Source organism: Schistocerca piceifrons, chromosome 2, assembly GCF_021461385.2.
Source record: "Schistocerca piceifrons isolate TAMUIC-IGC-003096 chromosome 2, iqSchPice1.1, whole genome shotgun sequence".
In the NCBI taxonomy this organism is placed as follows: Eukaryota; Metazoa; Arthropoda; class Insecta; order Orthoptera; family Acrididae; genus Schistocerca; species Schistocerca piceifrons.
This window is the reverse complement of record NC_060139.1, coordinates 556,071,179-556,092,216: the sequence shown is the minus strand read 5'-3', so window position 1 is coordinate 556,092,216 and position 21,038 is coordinate 556,071,179.

Genomic DNA, 21,038 nt, shown 5'->3' with positions numbered 1-21,038 from the left:
TAAATATATTGTCCCGCATTATCGCTCAGTTTACGTGCATGTAACGCAACATAAAAAGTATCTTTATGATCGTACTTGACTGTATTGGACACCGATTGGCTTCCGCTCCACGTGAACCTAAATCCAATGAGATTATGGAAAACGTGGAGGAATACATAGCATAACGTTTACATCCAGTTTATTCTTATGATGAGCAGAGTATAGTATGCTATGGACCCCCAGTAGACTCTAAAGCAAGGGGTCGGTAAGTTAAGATAATCGCCCCCCCCCCCCCCCCCTCACTCGCTTCCTCTCGTCCTCCTCGCTTCCTCTCTTCCTCCCACAAGTACAGATCTTTCAGAACACTTCATGTCGACTGTTTTCTGTTTCACATTGCTGCCACCCTCAGCGACCTGTGACACTGTTATTGCCTATCGATGTGTTACGTTGTCTGTGTGAACGAATTATTAACTGACTGACAATGGTATTTGTACATATATTTAAATGCACTATTGAATACGAGAAACCATCACAAAAAGATTGATAAATAATTTAAAAGCTGGTTTTCTGCTACTCGCTGTGTTTTATTACAACGAACTTACTCATGAAATGTAATGTTCCTTGCTATAAATAATTACCGCATTAAAAATGACCGTTTCTGTAAGGCGCATTCACGAGTCCATATTACTTCCGTGTCAAAATTTATACCATAGCAGCTGATCGGTACGAGTCGCGCCAGCTTTAGCGTTTTCAATACTGGCAGGCAAACGATAAAACTTTTCTTTTTTTTCAGTTCGAAGATTTTGTTGATATAGGAGCAGCACATTTTTTAATATTTCACGAAGCAGTTATCAACAATCTGTCACAGATGCAGTATATATGTTTTAGGGACTAGCTTCGAACTAGTTGGTCCAGTCTCAAGTCTGGCCTATTGAGCCAGCACTGAAATTGCCTAATCCTAACAACAAACATCAAAATGGCAACACATGCTTTAAAATGTTCGCAGATGACTGTCTCGATCAACATGTGCATCTAAGCAAGTCAGAACTAAACTGAATTAATTATCACTTGCTTAGAGACACATGTTGATCGTGACAGTCATCTGCGAGTATTTTTTAAAGCATGTATTGGCATATTGATGTTTGTTATTAAGATTAGGCACTTTCAGCACAGCCTCAGTAGGCCATACTTTAGAATGAACCAGCTGGTTCGAAACTAGTCGCCAAACATATGTGCAGTAACTGTGACAGACTGTTAATAAACACGTCATGAAACGATAAAACATTCCTCCTCTCACATCCTCTAATCCAACGGTGGTCGTGCTACTTACCCCATTGCCCCTTAGGGGTTGGGGTTGTTTCGGGGGAGGAGACCAGACAGCGAGGTCATCGGTCTCATCGGATTAGGGAAGAACGGGTAAGGAAGTCGGCCGTGCCCTTTCAAAGGAACCATCCCGGCATTTGCCTGGAGCGATTTAGGGAAATCACGGAAAACCTAAATCAGGATCACCAGACGCGGGATTGAATCGTCGTCCTCCCGAATGCGAGTCCAGTGTGCTAACCACTGCTCCACCTCGCTCGGTTTGCCCCTTAGGTCACGGCCAAATTCACGAACGTCAATTGAAATTAAGCACATCTTAAAATATTACTGGTCTTTAAGTGCCTTTGTTTGTTACTGAGCAGGAACACTATTAAGTTAGTTGACGTTTTTGGATTGGACTGTTTGCTAGATGCAATTTATCATAAAACAGAGATGAGAACTGTCGGCCGCACGAATAAGCAACATGATGACCACTGCTCCAAGTGTCGGCACTAGCAATGTACAGCCTTTGACGAGCAGCTTTGAAGTCCTATAAGGCAAGTCTTCCGGTCCAGCTGGTATACCAATCACGTTCCTTTCAGAGTATGCAGACACAATAGCGCCTTTCTTAGCAATCATATACAACCGCTCACTTGACGAAAGATCTGTTCCTAAAGACTGGAAAGTAGCACAGGTCACACAAATATTCAAGAAAGGAAATAGGAGTAACCCATTGAAATACAGACCCAAATCACTGACCTCAATTTGCAGTAGGATTTTGGAGCATATACTGCACTCGAACATTATGAATCACCTTGAAGAAAATGAGTTATTGATACATAATCAACACGGATTCAGAAAATATCGTTCTTGTGCAACACAGCTAGCTCTTTTTTCCCATGAAGTAATGAGTGCTGTCGACAAGGGATCTCAGATCGATTCCATATTCCTAGATTTCCAGAAGGCTTTTGATACCGTTCCTCACAAGCGACTATTAATCAAATTGCGTGCGTATGGAGTATCGTCTCAGTTGTGTGATTGGATTCGTGATTTCCTCTCAGAGAGGTCACAGTTCGTAGTGATAGACGGTAAATCATAGAGTGGAACAGAAGTGACATCTGGTGTTCCGCAAGGTAGTGTCATAGGCCCTCTGCTGTTCCTCATTTACATAAATGATCTAGGTGATAATCTGAGCAGCCCCATTAGATTGTTTGCAGATGATTTACCGTCTACCAAAATCATCAAACGATCAATTCCAATTACAAAATGATCTAGAGAGAATTTCAGTACGGTGCGAAAAGCAGCAATTGGCACTAAACAAAGAAAAGTGCGGGGTGATCCACATGGCTACTAAAAGAAATTCGATAAATTTTGGGTATACGATAAATCGCACAAATCTAAGGGCTGTCAATTCGACTAAATACCTAGGAATTACAATTACGAGTAACTTAAATTGTAAAGACCACATAGATAATATAGTGGGGAAGGCGAAACAAAGACTGTGCTTTGTTGGCAGAACACTTAGAAGATGCGACAAACCCACTAAAGAGACAGCCTACATTACACTTGTCCGTCCTCTGCTGGAATATTGCTTCGCGGTATGGGATCCTTACCACGTAGGATTGACAGAGGACATCGAAAAAGTGCAAAGAAGGGCAGCTCGTTTCGTGTTATCGAGCAATAGAGGTGAGAGTGTCACTGATATGATACGCGAGTTGGGGTGGCAGTCATTGAAACAAAGGCGGTTTTCTTTGCGGCGAGATCTACTTACGAAATTTCAATCACCAACTTTCTCTTCCAAATGCGAAAATATTTTGTTGACATCCACCTACGTAGGGGGAAATGATCATCACAATAAAATAAGAGAATTCAGAGCTCGAACGGAAAGATTTAGGTGTTCCTTTCCCCACGCGCCATTCGAGAGTGGAATGGTAGAGAAGTAGTATGAAAATGGTTCGATGAACCCTCTGCCAGGCAGAGTAACCATGTAGACGTAGATGTAGTGAGAGAAGCCTGAATTACGAAACAAACCTGGCGCACTGTCGTGAACTTGTGGAGAGCAGCGAATGTAATTCGATATTTGTGGGCCAAACGGCATAAATCGAGTGAAGTTTGCAGGGCCATGCGTGGACGACTGTATGGACCGTAGCGATGTCTGCAGGTGGTGTGCACTCTTCGCTCCGGGCGGCTAACTGCTTCAACCCCGCAGAATTTAGGGGCCATAGGGGCAGCAATTTCGAACGATCAGCGTGTGTAACTGCGGACCTTGTCGTAGTTCTGCATATCCTAAGTGTGTGGTGTACGTTATTGTTCATGACACACCGAAATTTCGTAAAGTTAGTCCTCGCTGGGTGCCTAAGAACCTGACAGACAACCACAAGGGCCAGCGAATGATCATAAGTTTGGATCACTTAACGCTTACGCCGCAGTAGAGGATAGCTTTATGAAAGGAATCGTTACTGGTGATGAGTCGTGAGCGTACAACTCCACACCTGAAACCAAGCAGTCCTCTATGGACTTCAAATGTGTGTGAATTCCTAAGGGACCAAACTGCTGAGATCATCGCTCCCTAGATTTACAAACTACCTAAACTAACATATGCTAAGAAGAACACACGCACCCATGCCAAAGGGAGGACTCGAATCTCCGGCGGGAGGGGCCGCGCAATCCGTCACATGGCGCCTCAAACCGCGCGGCCACAGCTCCACTCACTATCTCCAAATGAGAAAATAATAATGTGTAAACTCAAATAGCAACAGCGAGCTACAGATAAAAAATGACAATCGATAAATAAACCTATAGCAAGCAGAATACCAACATGCAAAACGAAAACGCTACTAATGTTTGTAATGTACATCAGAAGCAGCATTGTTCAGTACTGTGAGGACATGCAAGATTTTTGGCAAAACGTCAGGAGCGAAAGTAAGAAAGGATGGAAAAGAATATTCATAAATCGGAACCTCCAAACATTGCGTATTATACTCATAAAGAATCTAACCCCCTCTCCCCCTCTCCCATACTTACTGCTACCCAAATGGCATTACCAATTTATCAGCGTTTTATAGTACGCGATGAGCTCTAAGACTGAACATCTTCAATTCTAGGAGACACTCTCCAGACCTCCGATCATCACTGAAAGCGATGAAACAAACTGTACCTACACAAAAGTACTCTAATGGCATGTGGGCTTCTTTAATCTTGTTGCTCTCCGTGTACGAATTACGAACAATGGTTCTGTGGACATTTCAGAGTAAATACACAACTGGTCATTTTAGAGTGTGACTCACAGAGCACTCGCTGTGAACTGAACAATGCTCCAGGAACTAATTTTTAAGTTTTACTCAAATCCTTTCGGAATAGACTGAAATCTTCAAATGAAATGTTGTTTACAAGTAGCCTAGGCGCTGCAGTAAGGTGCCCTTTACGTAGCCGTTGGTCAGTTGTAAAATGAAGTGTTTGGTAATGATAGAGCTACTTATTTTTGTAAATAAATGCAAATTTTCATGTATTAAGAACACAGTTTCAACAGTTTTATGTGTGTGGATATGGCATTGGACTTGAGCAGGACTCTCGCTACGTAAGTTATTACATTTATCTGAAGGTAAGAGGAAAACAATTTGTCTCTTAAACAGAAAACGAAGTGCTAACAGTAAAAGGAAGACTTTTATTTGAAATTTAGCCTCGGTGGAGACGTAATTCATATTCATGAGTGTGGTGTGGAATAAAATATTTTTATTCCTGCTTATCAGAATTCATAACATTTAAATGCACTATGTGATTTTGTACCTATCTTTGACCTCTGGAAATGGAATTGAGCGTTTGGCGTCATTGGCCGGGAAGCCTCTTGCGGAGCAGGTCCGGCCGCCTTGGTTGCAGTCGTATTACATTCGACGCCACATTGGGCGACCTGCGCGTCGGATGGGGATGAAATGATGACGAAGACAACACAACAACCAGTCCCTGAGAGGAGAATATCTCCGACCCAGCCGGGAATCGAACCCGGGCCCGTAGGATGGCAATCCGTTACGCTGACCACTCAGCTATCGGGGCGGACTCTTTGACCTCTTCAAGCTGATGAAAAGGCAGGATACAGGTGATGTTCTAATGGACGCTGATTTTGGTCTCTTTGCTGTCTTTAATGGAGATTATATAATCGAGAGAATTATTTATTAGGAAATCTTAGGCACAATCATAATTTTGGATAACCAATAACTAAACAACCTGTTTCACATATACTACTTGTAGATGGCCAACACTGACTGGAAAGGGTTGCCGGTAGACCAAAATTGTGATTATGCCATAGGTTTCCCAATAAATGGAATTTGCTTGTATACATTTATGATTAAATTAACATGTCCGCCACAAGCTCTAGTCACCCATATTTGAAACAGGTTCGTATAAGTAATGTACATAACCTTTTTCTAAGGTATTACCTGTAATCAGCATACAACCACAAGTTCTGTGCTCGTTCAAAATTGCTCTAAAAATTCATCACTTCAAGTGCCTAATTATCAAATAGTGAAAACATACGTCGTCTGCTGCTTTGGGAAGAATAGATAAAGTAATGAAAACGATAACTATTTTACGCCTGTAATAAAATAAATCAAATAAACGTATGTAAATCACATAGTGTCCCTCACAGTTTACTGGTGATACCAGAATATTTATTTTAACTTTTTATATTTCCTGTTTTCTACCTGTTGGTGAGTTGACGACAAACATTTTTAAGGACTGAATCTTTTTTCTGGTCTTACAGCGTGTGCTCATAAACTCTGCAAAAAGAGCAGCAGACGATACACCGAGCCCAATGAGCAATAGGAAGAACGCTCCCTGTAGGTGATCAAGACTTATGGACACTGGCGACATTTCAGAGTCTTGCAGGTCTGTGACGTTCTCCCTTCTCGCACCTCTTCTGACCTCCATCCACCACTGCTGCAGCAGTCCGGCTTGTTGTATCCAACCAATCAGTATGTCCAGATGATCTTTCAGCATACTGTTCCTGAGAAATAACGGTCCATCATGTTTTAACTGGAATTAGAAAGTATAACAAAACTTAGTTTGCAAACACTGTGAGTGATACGTTCACAATTTCGTACGTGTCAATATACATTGTGTATATGAAATGTGGGATCACTTAACAGTTTCTTGTGCAAGAACTACTGATATAGAACTTTAATGTCAAGTCACTCTGAAGAGAAACATAGAAACTTTGATTTATACACACATCAAAGAATGTTTTACATCACCTCGCTTCCGAGAGTTCCAGAACCTGTGCAGAAAACTGGAATAGAGATGAACATAAACATCATTTTCGTCTTTTTTATTGTTCATGAAAACCACACATTGTATGTTGTTCCACCATACAGCGAGACCTTCAGAGGTGGTGGTCCATACTGCTGCACACACCGGTACCTCTAATCCCCAGTAGCACATCCTCTTGCATTGATGCATGCCTGTATTCGTCGTGGCATACTATCCACAAGTTCATCAAGGCAACGTTGGTCCAGAATGCCCACTCCTCAACGGCGATTCGGCGTACATCCCTCAGAGTGGTTGGTGGGTCACGTCGCCCATAAACAGCCCTTTTCAATCTATCTCATGCATGTTCGATAGGCTTCATGTTTGGAGAACATACTGGCTATTCAAGTCGAAGGATGTAGTTATCCTGAAGGAAGGCATTCACAAGATGTGCACGATGGGGGCGCGAATTGTCGTCCATGAAGACGAATGCCTCGCCAATATGCTGCCGATATGGTGGTTACACTATCGGTCGGAGGATGGCATTCTCGTATCATACAGCCGTTACGGCGCTTTCCATGACCACCAGCGGCGTATGTTGGTCCTACATAATGCCACCCCAAAACAGCAGGGAACCTCCACCTTGCTGTACTCGCTGGAGTCCGCAGCTCGTGGTCGTGCGGTAGCGTTCTCGCTTCTCACGCCCGGGTTCCCGGGTTCGATTCCCGGCGGGGTCAGGGATTTTCTCTGCCTCGTGATAGCTGGGTGTTGTGTGCTGTCCTTAGGTTAGTTAGGTTTAAGTAGTTCTAAGTTCTAGGGGACTGATGACCATAGCTGTTAAGTCCCATAGTGCTCAGAGCCATTTGAACCATTTTTGAACTCGCTGGACAGCGTGTTGAAGTTGTTCAGCCTGACAGAGTTGCCTCCAAATACGTCTCCGACGATTGTCCGGTTGAAGGCATATGCCACACTCGTCGGTGAAGAGAATGTGATGCCAATCCTGAGCGGTCCATTCAGCATGTTTTTGGGGCCATCTGTACCGCGCTGGTGGGTGTCGTGATTGCAAAGATGGACCTCGCCATGGACGTCGGGAGTGAAGTTGCGCATCATGCAGCCTATTGCGAGCAGATTGAGTCGTAACACGATGTCCTGTGGCTCTACGAAAAGCTTTATTCAACATGGTGGCGTTGCTGTGAGGGTTCCTCCGTAGGTATCGGTCATCCACTGCAGTAGTAGCCCTTGGACGGCCTGAGTGAGGCATGTCATCGACAGTTTCTGACTCTCTGTATCTCCTCCATGTCCGAACAACATTGCTTTATTCACTTCCAGATGCCTGGACACTTCCCTTGCTGAGAGCCCTTCCTGGAACAAAGTAACAGTGCGGACGCGATCGAGCCGCGGTGTTGACCGTCTAGGCATGGTTGAACTACAAACACAAGACATGTACCTCCTTCCTGGTGGAATGACTGGGACTGATCGGCTGTCGGGCCCCATCCGTCTAATAGGCGCTGCGAATGTTTGGTTGTTTACATCTTTAGTGACATCTCTGAACAGTCAAAGGGACTGTGTCTGTGATACAATATCCACTGTCAACGTCAATTTTCAGGAGTTCTGGGAACCGGGGTGATGCAAAACTTGTGTGTGTGTGTGTGTGTTCGTGCTCTGATATTTAGGCCGGTTTTTGCGAGTATTATCAAGTGGTAAAATACGGTGGTGAGCCCAACAGAACTATACCTTTTCCTGCGCGTGATGTAGAAAACGTGGAGCACAGAATTCAGTAAGCTATCTTCAAAGTCATCCGGGTTATTGTGGGAAACGTGTAGCGAGACAGGATTATTGTTTTGGATTTTGTCATTAATCATTTACACATCGAGATTTTATCAATAATTATATTAGTAATAATAATAATAATAACAATAAGGAAGAACATAAAATAAATTCCGAGATATTTCTTCAGATTATTACACACAGGTATTTCGTACAGACAGCAATTCTTGAACAACGAACGATTTAAAATTGTTCCTGCCCTATAAAGATAGCGCACTGATGGCATACGATCATTGCGTCGCCAGTCCGGCCACTTCAAACTGTCTTAACACAATCCAACCACCGCTAACTATCTTAACAAGCTGAAATCATATAACAACCTTACAGTTAGTAGAGCAGCTATATAGCTATATAGCAGCTATATAGCTTCTACAGAAGTTAAAGTTACAAACAGGTTAGATTAATACGCAAATGTTGTTGAACCATGACTTAAATCTGTAATAAAACGTGACAACTACTTATATTTTGCAAGAAATACACTGTACGGTAGCATGGCGCAGTTGTTTTAGTTTCGTGTATCTTACATTTATTAAAAGTCTGCGGTAACATTACTAATCCACTTCCCCACAATGATTGAGCGAATTCTAAGGAACCACTAAAATAAAAATGTCAAAGATGTCATTAATTCTGCAAAGTGTACATGTGTAGCACACGTAATACTGGTTGAAGCTCGAGAATCAAGTTCAGAAGAATGATGTGTGATCATTCTTGTTTCAACTTTTGTGTTAAACGCTTTTTATCTCTCTCTTGTCGACCTCCGGACGAGACGGTCCTGTATTATTTTGAGAATACATTTAATAATGAAATAATCATCAGATATTTAAAATGCATACTGTTTTGTTCAGTAGAAAATTGCTTAATATTCTGCTCTACTAACTGTAAGGTTTTTATATGATTTCAGCTTGTTAAGCTAGTTAGAGGTGGTTGGATTGTGTTAAGACAGTCTGAAGTGGTCGGACTGGTGACGCAATGATAGCATGCCATCAGTGGGCCATCGTATGTACATTTACGTTTTCACTAGTTGAGCCTGCAATCTGTATTTTTAATGAAGTCCGATTATCACTTTTATTATCACGCAAATCATTTGTTACATTGAAACTTATTATCGTGGTCCTGTGTTACCAAGCATTGCCACTTCCCAACAGCAATTTCTGCGCCCGACCATTTCAGTTCTTATAGCTGTCAGGTATTTAAAGACTGAGCAATATCATTTACAGCTCCATGTTAGTATTATTACTATTATTATTATAATTATCATTTTGTCATCATTGACGTGCATCACAACTCAAATGATTATCATTCAGAGTTACATCATTTCTCTTTACAAATTACTTTTAGGGAGACATTACAGAATCTATTGGTGACAATATCGTGTGGAGACCTGGGACACTATGGACTCTGTGTGTGCAGGGTGCGAAGGTCGGAGTGCAGCAGTGCGGTCCAGTGGCATGCCTGAGGATGTCAGTGAGACATTGTAGGTCCTGAATAAATTTACTGTCAGGATTTAAAGAATGCAAAATAGCTTCTCCATGGGGTTGACTGGCAGCAGCCACAGGGCTTGCGTTGTTGACTCATCTGACTCAGCAGGCGTCAGTGTTGCTTGGCAAGGTCATGGACTGCACACTTGGAGGCAGCATTGTGCAGGATGCTGGTCCAGGGCTCTACAGGCGTTGTCCATCCAGCCAGATCACTAACAGCTTCGCAAACTGTTCCCCCAAAGTGCTCTCATGGTCATCACAGTTGCGCACCCAATGACGGCCAACAGTTCCGCACTCACTGGCGGCCAACAGTTCCACACAGGACGATGGTAGTCATCCAGAAGTATTCCCTGGACTCCCAAAAGGAAAAGGCCAATACTGCTGTAGCTGCTTACAGGTACAAGTAGGGTGCAACACGAACACGCCTCTCCCAGAAGGTGGGATGTCGGCAGCTCGAGGGGCACCCTTGATTGACCTCTCGTGGGTTATTGGTTGAACGTGCTCAGGTCTTCACATCAGTGTCAGCATGGCAGCAAGGATGGCAGCAACAGCAATCCATGGCTAGTGGAGTGCACCAGCTTTGTCAGGTGGTGTGCCCGCATCTCGTGGTCGTGCGGTAGCGTTCTCGCTTCCCACGCCCGGGTTCCCGGGTTCGATTCCCGGCGGGGTCAGGGATTTTCTTTGCCTCGTGATGGCTGGGTGTTATGTGATGTCCTTAGGTTAGTTAGGTTTAAGTAGTTCTAAGTTCTAGGGGACTGATGACCATAGAAGTTAAGTCCCATAGTGCTCAGAGCCATTTTGTCAGGTGGTGTCTTGTGGTTGAAGTCATCATGTGGACAATAGGCGGCACATCATGGAGCAGCTATGGCATGGATTCACTGTAACTTACGAGATTGTCATTCCAACTGATCTTATGCTTCAGAAGTCCCAGTATTTAGCCCATGATTTTGATGTTAACAAGCTGTGGCTATGAATGAATTGGGCCATATTTTATAGCATTGTCAGCACTCTCTACTGCATTGCGGTTTCCCAACTTTTGTTTTCAGGACTTCAACTTGGCGCTTTCTATAGTGTGTAGGTATCGCGAAGGCACATTTGCATGTGTGTTAGGCGGTCTTACTTCAACCTGTAGTGCTGTCAGAATGACATTATAGTGTGGTCATTCTTCTGAGATCGCATTCTGCACTTTCCGATTGACTGGTGTGTAGCAAATGGCCCAATGATGTGCCTCGTTACTTGCAGCACTGGCTTTCCTTCCTGGTTTACTTTCCCACTGGCACACTGTGTTCTAGCCTGTCTTAGCTCAGCTCTGACCTTGCTGGGGAGCTTCAGAATATTTTGAGTTTCCTCAGAAATCCATTCTGTGGCGCGACACTCTCCTCCCCTCCCCTTCAGAAAATTCGCACGCTACTTCTGATACAAACTCATTGCACATATTTTTCACTGATTGTTATGCACTGTACAGGTCGTATTATTTGGATGCTCACGAGACCTGAATCACGATATTTTTGTTTTGCTTCTTCATTCCATGGCTCTACTTTCTGTGTTTGGTTCACTGAACTCATAAGGTTCAATTCTGTGCTGTCTCTGTTTACTCCTTATATGGAAATGAAGTCCCATGCTTCTTGACAGAGCTTAGAAGAACGATGCGGGAGACCCGCACCGCCGTACTAGGCAAGGTCCTAATGGAGGTGGCTTGCCGTTGCCTTCCTCCGACCGTAATAGGGATGGATGATGATGATAATAATAATGGCGTGTGACAAGGGCCTCCCGTCGGGTAGACCGCTCTCGCCTGGTGCAAGTCTTTCGATTTGACGCCACTTCGGCGACTTGCGCGTCGATGGGGATGAAATGATGATGATTAGGACAACACAACACAAAGTCCTTGAGTGGAGAAAATCTACGACCCAGCTGGGAATCGAATCCGGGCCCTTAGGATTGACAGTCCGTTGCGCTGACCACTCAGCTACCGGGGGCGGACGATGATGATGATGAAGAGACGCAACAACACCCAGTCATCTCGGGGCAGGTGAAAATTCCTGGGAATCGAATCCGGGACTCTGTGCTCGGGAAGCGAGAACGCTACGCGAGACTACGAGCAGCGGACACTCCTTACATTCTGATACAAAATCGCAATTTCATACATTACACATTCTGATCCTTATTTGTACTAGTAAGCCACTCCACAGATATCTGGCGTACTGGTAAACCAGGGGATGGACAATTTTACATTTGAAGCAAAAGTAGAGTACATAAACTGCCATCACATCCTCGGCAATACTGGTAATCGCAATACTTGCAGTCATGATATTGTATTGTTATTTATCTCGGTGTTCCTGCATATACCGGAACATTTGTTCCATGGAAATACGTTCTCTCTACAGTGCTATAAGTGCGTTCAATGACTGCAATAGGTTTGGGCTCAAAGTGTTGTTTAGGAAAGACTGGTTTTGCGCTGGTGACGCTTCTGACGGTTTTCCGGCCAATACAACGCGGGGTGTGATTGTAATCATATCAGTGATTGTAGTTGGAAGCCGAAACAGGGGTCCTACTGTACCATTCATCAGAATACCACTGTCCTATAACTCAATTTATAACACGCTCTTGGGTTTTCTGTTCTCGTAGCAATTCATGATTACTATTTTGGCGAGAGAACTGAATAAATCCCTTGCGCTCCCATCTTCTGGAAATGAGATTATGGGGAGAGCACTTCCTTTCGGCACTCTTTCCGTTTTCCTGAAGAGCAGCTGTACTTCATGTGACTGCGAGTTAGCCTGTACCACTCTGGCTGGACAAATTGAAATGCCTTCTTTCAGACATTCTCGATACGCCACCTAAGAGAAAATAAACTTTATCAGTTCACTCTCTCTTCCAAAAATGCGTCTACATGAGGAAAAAACAGCAATAAAAGCAAATCCTTCCCTACTCATCGACATAAAAAAAGATAATGGATGTGTACAATAATCGCTGAAAAAAAAACCTTGATCTCAAACTACATATCCATGATCTTGGGGCGTAAGGTACACAGCGTGTATCGGAATCATCATTAGGTAATCGTTTCCTAACCTACTTAGACGTTTCCTTTGCCACTGGAGCACTTGATAGAAGTTGCAGGAGTGCATCCACAGCTCCTCTGAATAGTTTGACCCTACCAGCATGAACAATAGACATTCTCGTTGATGATTGTAGCTTAACATTTACTGGGAAAGCCACTTCAGTAACTTAATATGGACAGTGGTACTTACTTAAAAACTTCTTCGTTCTACCTTTAGGCTATATGAATTTGTTATTAGTTTCCACTGACCGATTCTATACTGTGGCATCCTCCTTCACGTTGCCCCATCAGTTTCTGACGTTCTAAGGTTTTTTGTTGGTTCACTTTACCTTATGCCAAGATACAAGTAAACCTTTTATAAATTCACTGCTGACTCCTTTGGATTTTATCACATCGAAAGGAGACTGAATGTTTCTGCCATACATCACATCATATGATGAAGCGCCAGTACTGGTACTTACTTTTGAGTTGTGCACTGGGACTATGGATTCAATGTATGTGTTCCAGTTGTTCTGTTGACTATTTACATAGTAGCTTAACATTTCAGACATAGTTCTATGTACACTTTCTGTTTGCCAATTTCCTTCGTATAAAACTGACTTGTTAGGAGTTTTTGAATGTGAAGCAAACGACACAACTGTTTCATTAATCTGATATGAATGTCGTTCTTGATCTGTGTCTGAGATATCCAGTATGACAAACTTGAATATCCAACTATTTACCATCTCAGAAATGCTACCATTGTTATGGACCTATGAATGGTCTACATCAAAGCGCCAAAGAAAGTGGTAGAGGCATACGGATTCAACTATAGAGATATGTAAAGAGGCAGAATAGAGCGCTGCAGTCGGCAACACCCATATAAGACAAGTGTCTGGCGCAGTTGTTAGATCGGTTACTGCTGCTTCAATGGTAGGTTATCAAGATTTAAGTGAGTTAGCACATGACGTTATAGTCGGCACTCGAGCGACGGGACACAGCATTTCGGAGGTAGCGGTGAAGTGGGGATCATCCCTTACGACCATTTAACGAGTATGTCATGAACATCAGGAATCTGGTAAAACAACAAATCTCTGACATCGTTGCGGCCGGAAAAAGTTCCTTCAAGGACGGTACCAACAACGACTGAAGAGAATCGTTCATCGTGACAGAAGAGCAACACTTCTGCAAATTTCTGCAAATAGCAATGCTGGGCCACCAGCAAGTGTCAGCGTGCGAACCATTCAACGAAACATCATCGGTATGGGCTTTCAGAGCCAAAGGCCAACTCGTGTACCCTTGTTGACTGCGTGACACAAAGCCTTACGACTTGCCTGGACCGTCAACACAAGCATTGGACTGTTGATGCCTGGAAACATGTTGCCTGGTTGAACGAGTCTCATCTCAAATTGTATCAAGCAGATGGAGGTGTACGGATATGGAGAATCCATGAAGCCTGCATGTCCGCAGTGGACTGTTCAAGAAGGTGGAGGCTGCATAATGGTGTGGGGCGTGTGCAATTCCAGTATGACAATACTCCCCACACGTCCAGAACTGATACAGAGCCGCTCCAGGAAGCCTCTTCTGAATTGAAACACTTACGCTGACCACCCAACTCCCCAGACATTAACATTATTGAGCACATCTAGGATGCCTTGAAACGTGCTGTTCAGAAGAGATCTCCACCCCCTCGTACTCTTACGGATTTATGGACAACCCTGCAGGATTCATGGTGTCAATTCCCTCCAGCACTACTTCACACATTAGTCGAGTCCTTTCCACATCGTGTTGCGGCACTTCTCCATGCTCGCGGGGGCCTTACGTAGTATTAGGCAGGAGTACCACTTTCTTTGGCTCTTCAGTGTATTATCATCAATATGCATTTATTCCCTTTTGGTGTCCTATTAAGCGGCCCTAAAATGTCTAGCGCAATCATTCTGAAAACCTTAGAAGGCACTGTCATTCTTTGTAACTGGATTTTACAGTGGTCAACGTCAGCCCTCGTGCACAAGCTACACAATCTCTCACATGTTGTTCTGTATCACATCTCCTCATTTTTCAACAGAATTTCTCAGTTACTCATCTATCCATTGTTCCATGGCCACAGCGACCCACTAACATGTGGTCATCTGCTTGTTACGATACCTCATCCCTAAATGCAGTCAGAACCACCATTCATGGTCCACACGTCTGCTATCTACAAAGTAAGCCATCTTGCACTGTGAACTGTGATTGTGATCTGAATGCCTGACAGTCTGTGTCAAATGCTTGCATTTTCTGCTATTCAGCTATGCTTTGTGCAATGCTTACAACACTCCAGTTATGCAGCTTAAAGTATCTATATTCGTATGCTTCCTACCCAGTTTATGTAGAACTTCAATGTCAGCCTACTGGAAGGATCTTTTGATCAAAACAACTATTTTAGTGAAGTGTGCTCTGTTAACATCTTAAGTTCCTGACCCTGCAAACGGCATCTAAGGTAGGGAATTCCATAAATAACTGCTAACATCTTCTTTTCTGTAGTGGAGTAATTCATTTCTACCCTGTTTATTTGCTGAGACAGGGAAGCTACTGTGTGTTCTTTACCATCTATGTTTTAACTTAAAATGTAGGCTATGGCACCATTGCTGGCAGCACCTGATAAGATGAACTCTTTCTTGAAGTCAGGAAATATCTGTACTGGATCTGATGTCCATGCCTTTTTCAGTGCCTCAAATGTTGTTTGATACTGTGTTGAACTCTCAAATTTTTTCCCTTTCCTTATTAAACAGTTCAATGATTCTGCATTTCTGCCAAATTTCTGATGATATTTATTTAATATTTAGATTGACCTACAACCGATTGTAGTTGCTTCATTGCCCATGGTTACAGACCGCTGATACTAATTGGAGATAAATTTTTACAGCTTTTCCACTAGTTACATGTCTTGTATAGTTGACTTCTGTCTGTGTGCAATAGCATTTATCCACACTGAGTATCAGATGCGCAGTTTGTGGTCTTTTGAATATCCTTTCTAAATGTCTGATGTGTTCCCCGTAATTTTTACGAATATTATGATGTCATCCAAGTATACCATACAACTGTTAAGTTTTAACCCATAGTCTATGAAACGTAGATGGTGCATTCTTGAGTCCAAATGGCATTTTGATATACTGATAATGGCTCCATGGTGTTGAAAAGACAGTTTTTAGTCTATCAGTGAGTGTTTCTGCATTCAGATAGATATCCATGGTGCAACAGATTCAGTATTTCTAAGTAACATCTGGTAATTCCGTGAGGACAATGACCACCGTTGCACCCCATGGGCTATCAATATATGCCATTACTCCGTCCACTAGTTGCTAATCAATACATTCCTCTCTTTATGGCCGCAGACACCTCGTTACACGATAAGGTTTCCTATAGACCAGAGTGTTATTGTCCATGTGTACACAATGTTGTGTAATTTGCTGGTAACAGAGTATTTGTATTAAGTCCATGCATCACAGCAGTAAAGCTTCTCTCTATTGTGGATCAATGTCTTGTCAGTAATTTACCTTTTTATGTAATGCAGATTCATCTATGGTTTATTGTGGCTTTGTCCATCACATGATCAATCAACACCATCTTCAACCATAACATCTGAAGTGGCAATAATGAAGTCCTTTGCAGACTAACCTTGCCCATGCCAAAATTATCTAGGCTGACAGGGTCCATAAACTCACCGTTTATATTACTAATGCCAACTACGCATGTGTGTATAAAACAACGTGTTTTATCCAATTTCTCATTATTCTCCAGTGGTTCTACAACAAACAATACTTCTTGTTGTAAACTGATACTTACAGCAACCCAAACAACCATCCATATGCTTGACAATAGGTTATAATGCAATCAGCCTTTAATGTATGTGTTTGCAGTTCAGTTGGTGACACCTCCATGATCAGTGCACCTTGCAACATTGACTAACTTGCCTTTGTCACTCCTGATGGAAATAATGTTCCACCGAATTCAATTGTACACCTAAAGTGATAGATTTCAGCGTGATGTGTCTCAAGGAAGGCAAGTCTAAGAATTGTAGAATACCCCTCAATAATGTTGGAAGCACTTCCATGTGTTCACTAAACCCTTACAAGGGGAAAGCCAGCCGATTTGGCTCGTATTTTGCAAGTCGCCTGTGTACAACCTAAAGTGAAAGACTCTAAGATAGTTTGGCTCAACAACTACCGCCCCGCCTCCCACATTTTTGAAGTTCATATGCACATTTGACAGAATCGATAGGTAATTGAAAATTGAGCATTTTTATCATTACATATGGGGCCTGTAAACACACATTTTCCTAGAAATCAAGAAAAGGAACATCTTGGACTGTCAGTTACATGCCCATAAGGTAAACGCTGTTCAACGAAAGTGCCACTGGTGTAGCGACCAAGGCATCTGACTGGGAGGCAGAGAGCCTATGTTTGAATCCCAGATGCATTTTGCAGTTTTTTTAATTTCTATCTTTTTCAAGATTGAAACTGGTAGGAATAGAGGATCAATCAAGTAAGTAAATAAATAAGAAATAATTACAAGGCTGGCAAATAATTTCTCAAGCTACCTGGATTAGTAAAGAATTAAAATTTTAAGCCTCATTGTATTTAAACAATTCCAAATAAGAGTGCTGCAAAGACGAGAATTTGACGCATGTTATCACATAAGTGATAAAAACGAATCCTTATGACAGTTGGTACGATATATAAAATAATGCGTTTGTACGTGGCACAAAATTCCACGACAGCATTTGGAAAGTTGATACCTAAAGTTTCCCTGTGCTTTTAAGAAAATAATAACTAATTTGGTCCAAGGGGTGTGGAAGAGGCCAGTTATCTAACTGGCACTTTAAAAAATGTTAATTTCACTTGTTCCGAATGTGGGAAACTGACAAATTCAATTCAAAACATATCTTGAGAGAATTTTAAAACCACACAGTGCTGATAACAGGGTTGGTCTGATACTGGATTCCTGTAAGGGACAAACTAATACCGTCATGTATGATAGCATGTTAATAGATGACAACGATCAGTTGAGTTGCACAGTAGATGTGATCTTGCCAAACTGTACGGATGTGTGCCAGCCATATGATGTTTATTTTTTTCGCCAAATTAAAAACTTTATTTCGAGGCTTCAACTTGCAATCTGCTTCTGGAAAACCAGTGGGAATTACACAATGACATGGATGGAATAACGATAACAGCGGAATTCATGATCAGTTTTCAGCACCGACTTTTCAAGCAATGTTATTGTCTGCATGGTAGGCATCAAAATTAATTCCCAAAGAAAAAATATTTTTAAATGTGAACGAAGTCTGTTTTCCGCCGAACCTTCGAAAGGAACGATGTAATTGAGCAAAGAGTGCACTCATTAGATCTTCTCGATGCCCCGAGTACATTATTTTCGAACGTTTATATGAGAAAAATCACCCCTCTAGTTACTCAAAGGAAACTGAGGACATGTAAAAGAGAGAGTGAAAGAGCCATCGAAAAGCTAATGAAAATTCAAGTTATTTTAGAAATTTATTTCCTACCTTGTTATTGACTTATTTGTCTTATTAACCCTCGTATTCCTACCAATTCTAAACAGAAAAAGACATTAAAAATTGCAGAATGCATTCGGGAATCTGACACACTTTCTATGTTCTGCAGCCAGATGCCTTGGTCGCTACGCCAGTAGCATTTTTGTTGAACAGCGTTTACCTTATGGATGCATAAGTGGCAGTCGTGATTCTTTCTTCGATTTACAGAAAAATATGCATTTGCGGACGCAATATATTATGATGAAAACTCATCAGTCTTCAGTTATATATTGATTCCACAAATTTGAGTCAATTGCGCGTCATGAACCTTAGAGGTAGTTTTCTCTAAAAACAAAGGTATGTGGAACCAAAATAGTTTAGAGTCTTTAATTTTAGGTAGTACACAAGTAACCTGCCAATTAAGAGCTGGATTGGTTGGCTGTGTCTTAGGCTTTCCCTTCGATAGCTCCAATACTAAAGTTGAGCAATGTTGTCCCCAAATACTTTACGTCATTTTCACCTACCCCAGACAACCTGTAATGTGAAGACCTGAATCTTTCCCCACCTCAGAGTTTCAGAATAACGACTGAACAAATGCACACTTGAGTCTACTAAAATTTATGTTCCTTGTCATGTACTAAGCATAAAAAGCAGCATTCTGCCTCCGCAAACGTCTGTGCAGTATTATGTGCTACTGAGAATGCTTTCTAATGGGCAGTGCATTCTCGCTTGCATTTAATGGACGCTTCTGCCAATGTTGTTTTAACTGTTTCTTATTTCTACCCTACCATGCTTTATGGCCGACTTGTCCATACTAGTAATACTCTGGCTGATGACATTGCTTCTGCAGATGGCTCTTACGTCCACATTGGAAACTTCGGAGGTAAAGATCTGAAGGTTACTACGCCCTGTAGTAGCAATATCGATTTCCATGTGTTGCGATTCTAGCAGCTGCAGGCAGATCAGTAGGGAAACCTCATAAATAAATACCAAGAGTCCTCCTGTCAGCTCTCTGGATGATGATTTCATCAGCCTCTGCACTCTGCGTTAGCTCATAAGTTTACAAATTAATCTTTTGAATTCCATCTGAGAAAGACTCCACCGGTTCATTGTGCCCCTGTGCCAAACTACTAACTTTTTCCCTGAAGAAGTGCTAGTCTGTTGCCAGTAGCGCTAACACAGCTCATTAGCTAACTACTCGAAAGTTTGTGCCTTACTAAGGGTTCAGTGATACACAATGTATTTTTAAGCCCCGCCTGTTAACTGTAAATTGGCGATACATAGACATGTCTCGACTGACTCAATTTGGCGGTTGCTAAAACAACGTTAATAAACCCAGTTACATCCTCAGTTGGTTTCCTTGAAAAATGCGTTATGAAATTAGTTGCTGATGGATCCACAGAAGAAAGGTATACAAACAACACTGATTACGCTTCTTCTGATCACGATTATATCTGCTGCTGAAGGGCTTGCAATACTTCAACATGCCTACATATTTTCTCATTGTAATCGTTCTGCTAAAAATTAACTGCCAACAACTTGGGTATCTGTTCCGGTAAAACAGCAACAGTCTTGCGCATAGTAGCGCACATGTCTCTGGTATTTTGTATATTCTAGACTGCCATTACAATAAAAGAGAATAATGGAAAAGACTGTGCTTTCAAACACAATGAAACATAAAATAATAATTTTTGTTTATGGCGTGTCATAGACCACTGGTGCTCAGAATAGCCCTATGCCAAATGATCGAACCGACAGTAAATGATAGATGTGGCTTGCAGTGCCTTGGTGCATGGCAACTCATGCCCTGAAAAATTACAGAATTTACACTTCACTGGCCTTAACTACGTTTTCCTAAATTCTCTTTAAATTGTAACATTTCTGCAGGCTCCGTCAGCCTCACAAAGGTAATGCTGAGATAACCGTGCACTTCGGCATGTCCTACCATGGTCACAGCAAAATGAACACAAATAGAGGCCAACAGAAAAATGGTGACTCATTGCACTGCATCATGTTGGACTGCAAGTCTGGACAGGCAACGATGGTTATTACTACAGACATGGTTCGACTGTTACTGAAGTTCTGCAGTGGCAGCCAATTCTAACACCAGTTATGGAGTTTCGGAGAACGGTGGTCTGTACTTGTTATGGATGTGAAGCATGGAGTGAGGGAGTGGGTCTGGTGGCACATCTGAGGGTATCAGTAAGACAATGTTGGCTATGAATACAAGAATTGTCAGGATTTATAAAATTTAAAATAGTTCTCTGTGGCGTTGAGCAGCAGTGGCAGAGCGGCGCGAGTGTCTGTGAGTTGCTGACACACCCGACTCAGCAGGTGACAATGTTGCTTGGCATTGTTAGGGACTGCAAACTCAGTGGATGTGACTTTGCGCAGGATGCTGGTCCAGAGGTATGCAGGCACTGGCCATCCAACTGGGATGCTAACAGCTTGGCGAATCGTTCCATCAAGGCGTTCTCGTGGTCATTGTAGTTGTGCCTTTGGTTGGTGGCCAACAGCTGTGCACACGATGATAGTCGCCATGCAGAAGTATGCCCTGGCCTTCCACAAGAGACAGCCGAGAGTCCTGCAGCCACTCACGGGTAGAGCCAGGGGGCAGCACGAGTATGCCTCTCTCAGAAGATATGAGGTC